The sequence below is a fragment of the Nothobranchius furzeri genome, chromosome 1 (assembly GCF_043380555.1).
Source record: "Nothobranchius furzeri strain GRZ-AD chromosome 1, NfurGRZ-RIMD1, whole genome shotgun sequence".
NCBI lineage: Eukaryota > Metazoa > Chordata > Actinopteri > Cyprinodontiformes > Nothobranchiidae > Nothobranchius > Nothobranchius furzeri.
The window spans coordinates 98,709,317-98,717,329 of record NC_091741.1 but is presented as its reverse complement, the minus strand read 5'-3'; positions in this window follow the sequence as shown (position 1 = coordinate 98,717,329).

Genomic DNA, 8,013 nt, shown 5'->3' with positions numbered 1-8,013 from the left:
GCAACAGTCCTTCAGCATAGAAATAAGAATAATATTATTTTTAAATTAATGTTCTGAAATGATCTGCTTAGTGTAGACTGGAAATAAACACATTGTCATGTTTTTCCTCTGGAGTTTTCCTCAAGCTGATGTTTCCTCTATTGTTTAAGATTGTCTTTTGGTATTGAATTCTGTTTTTATCGTAACAAAATTCAGATAAAAACATGACTCGTGTGTGAGTCATATTTATTGTTTAATGCCTGTTTTTATATTAATATTGTTAATCTATGAAAATGTGTTTCCTGCAACCTTTTCTGAAAATGTGTACATAATAAAGTGTTTTAAACGTGTAAAACACATGGTCATAAAGTCACCTGTGTGTGTGTGTGTGTGTGTGTGTGTGTGTGTGTGTGTGTGTGTGTGTGTGTGTGTGTGTGTGTGTGTTCTGTCTTCTCAATCCCCAGTGGTTCATGGCGGATGGCTCCAGGATTCTTTGCAAGTTTCTTCCTGTTACATAAAAAATTGGATAACTCTAAACTTTCTGCTTTTAAATCAAGACTGAAGTTCTCATTTTTGGACCGGAACTTCAGAAAAGGAAATTGTTTAGCCAATCATCTGACCTGAACAGCATTAAATTAGTCTCAGAGAACAAAGTAAGGAACCTTAGTGTCTTCGACCAGGACTCTCACTTTAAACTGGTTTGTAGGATTTCCTTTTTTCACCTTTGGAATATTGCTAAGATTAGATGCATCCTTTCCAGGGGTGATGCTGAAAAACGAGTTCATGCATTTATTACATCACGGCTGGTTTACTGTAATTCATTACTCTCAGGAAGTCCACAGAATGTAGTTAGAAGTCTTCAGCTTGTCCAAAATGCTGCAGCAGGAGTTCTGATGAGAATTAAAAAGAGATCATAACTTTCCTGTGTTAGCTTCCCTACATTGGCCGCCTGTTAAATTCAGAATAGATTTTAAGATCCTCCTTCTCACATATAAAGCTCTTAAAAATCAAGCTCCATCATTCATCAGTGACCTGATTGTTCCATGCTTTCCTAACTGAGCACTTTGCTTTTAGACTGCAGGTTTACTGGTGGTTCCCAGAATATCTAAAAATAGGATGGGAGGCAGATCTTTTAGCCATCAGGCTCCTCTCCTGTGGAACCAGCTCCCAGCTTTAGTCCTTGAGGCAGACACCTTTTCTACTTTTAAGACTAGACTTAAAACATTTTTATTTGATCGGGCCTAGTTAATATCAATGGAAACTTCAGGGTTAAACATGGGCTAAAAAAGATGTGAAGTCCTTTGCATTTGCAAAATACTGTGTAAAAGTAATAACCAAAGGGAAACAGCCAAAAATGTGATAACAATTTATATTGTGTCTCCATGTTTCTGCCCTTCCCCTGAACTTCAACTGTGAGTCTGGGCTGATTCTGTCCACCATCTCTCAGGCTTTTGTGGTGATCCATCAGATCAGAACAGCTCCACAGAATGACGGATTAAATAGGGTGACCATACGTCCTCTTTTCCCCGGACATGTCCACTTTTCACTCTCTGTCCGGGACGTCCGGCAGGGTTTCCTACATGGAATAAAGTGTCCTGTTTTTCATCCAGGAGCAGGGATCGAGTTATGGGGTCTATATCTTTCAGGGAAAGATCCAGTTTCTACCTTTTTTACAATATTTATGGACTCTCAGCGTAGCGGGGTTCTGTTGAGCGGAGAGGACGCTGAGTGCTGATCGTTGGTGCGCGCGCTGCGTCCGGCCCACGATACATTCACAAAGTGGCGCAACAAAACATTATTATTAACACATGATCATTCGCATCTGTTTAAATCCTCTGGTATTCTGTCTTTTAATCGTTCCTGACGCACTCCACTCATCGTGTGCTGCGGTGATTTCACCTCACTGACGCAGCATCGAGACGCGCACTACGCTTTGCGGTCAGGAGATCCCTTTGATCTGCTTAGTTCAAAAGTAACTGATGAGGTGAAAAAGTAAGAATCCAGGCAGCAGTTTTTTCTGGAGAGTTTAGAGGAGATGCAGGAAGATGAGAGACAGACAGGACAGGAAATAGTTAAATAAAAACAAGAAAACAAAGCAAAGTGCTGAAAAGTAAAATGTAGATAGATTTATCTCCACTACACGTTTCTACCTGTATAAAACAATAAGTTATACACAAGTAATATTTATGCATCTGATAAAATTCAGAACACCTTCAAAACAAGATGGCGGCGCGTGTAGACGCAGCGACCTCACGCTCTCCTGAAAATGCGGTGTTTTGTTTGTCAAGTAAGTGTCTTTCTGCAAGTATTTCCTGCCAGTCCACGTCGGAATATGTGTACAGTCGTCAGGCTCTCTTACACATTCGGAGAAGCAAGATCTGCCAAGTTTTGAACACTAACGTTGAGGTGTTAAGGGAAATAGGACTTCTGCAACAGCCTGCTAGCTGGCCTAGCAACCCACAGGACTCGCCTGCTACCCCTCGCTGGGCAAGGAGACATCGAAAGCGGTGCACTAGGACAAGGAAGCGGGGCAAGCGCGGAGGTGTCCGAGTCAGGCTTGATGCTAAGCCAACTCGCCCAGCCATACCGTTGCTCCTCTTGGCCAACGTACGATCTCTGGACAATAAAATGGACAGCATACGACTTCTGAGATCAGCGAATCGCAGAGTAAATTACTGTTGTGTGCTTGTTTTCATTGAGACATGGCTTAATGACAACATTCCGGACTCGGCCATACAGCTGGAGCAGCTAGCATGCTACAGAGCCGACAGGGCTCTCGTAGACGGAGGCAAGACCCGAGGTGGTGGGGTCTGTGTTTACATCCGTGACGAGTGGTGTCGTGATGCCACTGTAGTACGAAAACACTGCTCATCACTGGTGGAGTTCATGATCGTGAAGTGTCGCCCCTTCTACTTGCCCAGGGAGGTAAGTTCGATCTTGTTGGTCGCTACTTATATACCTCCATCTAGCAACAACAGCGATAGAAATACGGCGCTGAACGAATTGTATCAGGCCATCAGTGAGCAACAAACAACACACCCAGACGGTTTCATCATCCTCGCAGGAGACTTTAATCACGCTGATCTTAAAACTGTTCTCCCAAAGTTTCATCAGCATGTACATTTTCCAACAAGGGGAGAAAACATACTGGACCTGGTCTACACACAGGAAAAAGGAGCATACAAAGCCATTCCCCTCCCCCATATCGGCACCTCTGATCACCTCACTGTGATGCTAATGCCAGCATACAGACAGAGAGTGAAGGTTGTCAAACCGGTTATGAAAGAGGTAAGAGTGTGGCCACAGGGGGCCACCTCTGCTCTTCAAGACTGCTTTGGGTCAACTGATTGGGACATATTCAGGGAAGCAGCCACCTACAACAACATCATAGACATCGAGGAGTACACAGATATGGTGAGCTCATACATCACCAAATGCATTGATGACGTTACACAGGTGAAAAGCATCACAACTCGAGCAAACCGGAAGCCATGGCTCACAGGAGATGTCCTCAGGCTGCTAAAGGCCAGAGACAAGGCCTTCAGAGCTGGGGATGAAATAGGCCTGAGAACAGCGAGAGCAAACCTGTCCCATGGCATCAGGAAAGCGAAACAGGACTACACACACAAGATAACCTCCCACTTCAATGACAGCAAGGACACACGGAGCCTATGGCAAGGCATCCAGGCTATTACAGACTACAAGCCTGCAGCGCGTAGCTGTGAGAACGACACCACTCTGCTCAACAACCTGAACAGCTTCTTTGCACGATTTGAGACACAGAACAACACACGCCCACAGAAAACACCACCACCTCCACACGACCAGCCTCTGTGCCTGTCTGTTGCCAGCGTGAAGAGGACACTCATCACCATCAACGCCCGGAAAGCAGCAGGTCCGGACAACATCCCTGGTAGTGTGCTGAAAGCATAGGCGTCATTTTAACCGGGGACGCCGGGGACATGTCCCCAGCAAAATTTGTGATTGGCAGCTGTGTCCCCCCCACTTTCAAAAACGCCTGCTGATGAGGATTTTTGTTTTACCAGCTCAGATCTTATCCAGGGGTCGGCAACCTATTCCCATCAAAGAGCCATTATTACCCGTTTCCCACAGTAATTCTGGACGGACCTTAATAAGCAGTGACTTAAGTGAAGCAGGCAGGTCGCGCTAGAAAATTTCGTTTAAAAAGACGTCATAAATGTTTTCCCCCGTCATTTTTATTTATAAAATATGAAGTAAAAACTCACAATTTAATTTTCATTCATTTGTCATTAATATGTAGTCTACACCCGTGCGTTAAGTGGACCATCTTCCAGTAAACGCAAAGCATCCAGTCCACCTCTCCAAATGCATAAAATGTGCGTCAGCCGCTAGTTAGGCGCGCCGCGTGCACCATCAGCTGATCAGCCCAGACAAGAGCAGAGCAAATAGAGAAAGAATAGAGGATAATTGTGTCTGGATGTGGATGGAGATTACATTTTACAGCAGTCTGATCATCATTTAAATACGTAAACTATCACCTGGCTTCTAGTCCACGCCATCAGCATTACTTTAATTGGTGTGTGTGTGTGTGTGTGTGTGTGTGTGTGTGTGTGTGTGTGTGTGTGTGTTTTCCACTTCAAACACTGGTCTAACCAACCAGACCAGCGTGTCCAGTAACGTATTAATGTTACAATTAAACTGTTTCCCTTCATGTAGGCTAGGAACATTTCACCTGCCGTGGCCCGACTGCTTCTGCTCCACATAAACTTTGTGCGTAATCAAATGTCTCTACGCATCATGCGTCTCCATATTAGAGACGGGAACAAGCGCTGTTCAGTCAGTTTCATAATTTCATAAAAAGAAAATTTTTCCAAGTGACACATCCCTCAGAGAGACCGGGTTTCCAGACTGTTTCAGTGGGAGGAAATCATCGCATGCACCGTGGTTCTGCGCTGCGAACCCCTCAGATCTTCAGCTCACTGTCCACCGTGGGCGCTCCGAGCCACGCTTAACCAGTATAAAGCTCTGATGTTCTGATGGGAATATTTTACCTCCGCGATGTGCGTCAACGATTAAAATGTCAGCTCATCCATGCGCATCAGTGTGCATCGGGGTAATTCTTTCAAACCAAGCAACATCCTTGAGTTCATCTGTCAAAATAAAAAGTCAAATGGAAATATCTGTAACCTGCCGTTTAACTGTTTTGCCTTCTTGTGAAGATTGTTGCAAAGAGAAACAATTAAACTTGATTAACCCCAGAGCCACGCAGAGCGCATGCGGGAAGATTCCTCCCACTGAAGCGAGCGTTTTCCAAACCCTGTCTCTCAGAGAGACTTGTCACATAGAAAATGTTCCCTGATGATGAAACTTTGGCTGCATAGCGCTTGTTCCTGTCTCCAATGTGGCGACGCATCCAGGAGCCGTCTGAGGAGAATCCCAGAATCTCACATCCTCTTCAGCTCATAAAGCGCCTATGATTACGCACAAGCGTGACGCGTCAACCCGGTCTCACAGTAAGACCGGGTTGGACCTGTTCAGGTTTACGCAGACAATCTTTACATGTAGAATTGGCATACAGATGTAAAATTAATGCAGTAAAATATAAAGCATTTCATTTAAATATCCATTCATTATTTTACAAACACAGAGAGCCGGATGGAAGAGCCGCATGCGGCTCCAGAGCCGCCGACCCCTGTGCTAGCCTACTTTATTGTCCCCAGCAATTTTTAAACCCCACTCAAGTGTATGGTTATTGTCCCCAGCAATTCTGAAAACAAACTGACGCCCTTGGCTGAAAGACTGCGCAGAGGAGCTGAAGAATGTCTTCACAGACATCTTTAACACCTCGCTGAGGCAAGCCACTGTCCCATCATGTTTCAAGACTGCCACCATCATACCTGTACCAAAGAAACCATCCCCAGCTTGTTTCAATGACTACCGCCCCGTGGCACTGACACCCATTATTATGAAGTGCTTTGAACGACTAGTCATGTCACACATCAAATCCACCCTACCCCCCACTCTGGACCCATACCAGTTCGCATACAGAGCGAAACAATCCACAGAGGATGCAATCTGCTCTGCCCTCCACCCAGCCCTAACTCATCTGGACAAGAAAGACTCATATGTGAGAATGCTGTTCATAGACTTTAGCTCAGCATTCAACACCATAATACCACAACAACTCATCTGTAAACTGGACAGACTGGGCCTCAGCACCTCCCTTTGAACCTGGCTGCTGGATTTCCTCAGCCAGAGGCCACAAGTGGTGCGTGTGGGCAACAAGGTCTCAAACAGCATCACCCTGAGCACGGGGGCTCCACAAGGCTGTGTGCTCAGTCCTCTGCTCTTCACCCTGTTGACACATGACTGCGCACCAACCTACAGCTTCAACCACCTTGTGAAGTTTGCGCACGACACAACGCTGGTAGGGCTCATCACCAAGGACGATGAGACCCACTACAGGAAAGAGGTTGAGCTCCTGACCACTTGGTGCAGAGACAACAACCTCCAGCTAAATGTTAGTAAGACCAAGGAGATCATTGTCAACTTCCAGAGAGGCCACAACAACTACCCCCATTGACCATCGACGGCGCTGCGGTGGAGAGAGTGAGCAGCACGAAGTTCCTGGGGGTGCACATCAGGGAGGACCTCTCCTGGACCATCAACACAGCTTCACTGGCCAAGAAAGCACAACAGCGCCTCTACTTCCTGCGCAAACTCAAGCGGGCAAGTGCTCCACCACCTATCCTGATCACTTTCTACAGAGGAACTATTGAAAGCATCCTCTCCAGCTGTATCACTCTGTGGGGCGGTAGCTGCACTGACTATAACAGGAAAGCTCTACAGCGCATTGTGAGAACGGCTGAGAGAATAGTTGGTGCACCACTCCCCTCCCTGCAAGACATTTACACCACTCGCCTCACCCGCAAAGCCATCACAATTGTCAACGATGCCACCCACCCTGCCCACTGTCTGTTCAGCCTCCTGCCCTCTGGAAAGAGATACAGAAGTCTCCTCTCCCGCACTACCAGGCTCACCAACAGTTTCGTCCACCAGGCTGTGAGACTGCTGAACTCTCTTCCCTCACAGATCCCAGCCAGCAGAATCACCAGGGTGACAGGGGTATAGGATGACAGACTAGACCCTACACCCCACCCCACACACACACACACATACACACACACACACGCACGCACACACATACACACACACACACACACACACACACCACACACCACACACACACACACACATACACATTATACAAAAAGGAAATAGTGGTTGAACCAATAATGGGGTAAACATTTCTGATTGTAAACAACTACCTCTGCATAGAAATTGCACACACCTGCTGCTATATGTTTTGTATATTATTAGCGATATTTACCTGTTTAATATTATCTTATTGTTAGGGATGTTTTTTGTTTTGTTATTGTTGTGCATCTGCACTTTATGGGACAGTGTGAAACGTAATTTCAATTCCTTGTATGGCAAGCACATTCGAAGAATTGACAAATAAAGTATTCTATTCTATTCTATTCTATTCTATTCTATTCTATTCTAAAACTCAGACAAACCCAGGGCCGTTTCAAGGCATTTTGCATTAAGTAAGTAAGTAAGTAAGTAAAAGTTTATTTATAGAGCGCCTTTCACAGATATAAATCGCAAAGCGCTGTACAACATGATAAAGATCAGGGCAAATACCTCTAACCAATAAAAACATCAGAAAAAACAATAGCAGTGACAAAGTAGAAAATAAAATCATGAGTATAAACAAAGTGAAGGTGTGAACCCGAACAAAGCCATCATTCTGAAACATTTAGGGAGGGAACGCCTGGATGAAAAGGTGAGTTTTTAGATGATTTTTAAAGACCTCTACAGTGTTAGAGAGACGGAGATTTGAAAGTAGACTGTTCCAAAGTCTGGGTACAATAGTCTGAAATGCCCTGTCCCCTTTGGTTTTCAGTCTGGTTCGAGGAACAGCCAGGAGGTTTTCAGATGTGGATCTAAGGTTCCGAGAGGTGGTGTGTGGGGATAAAAGCTCAGATA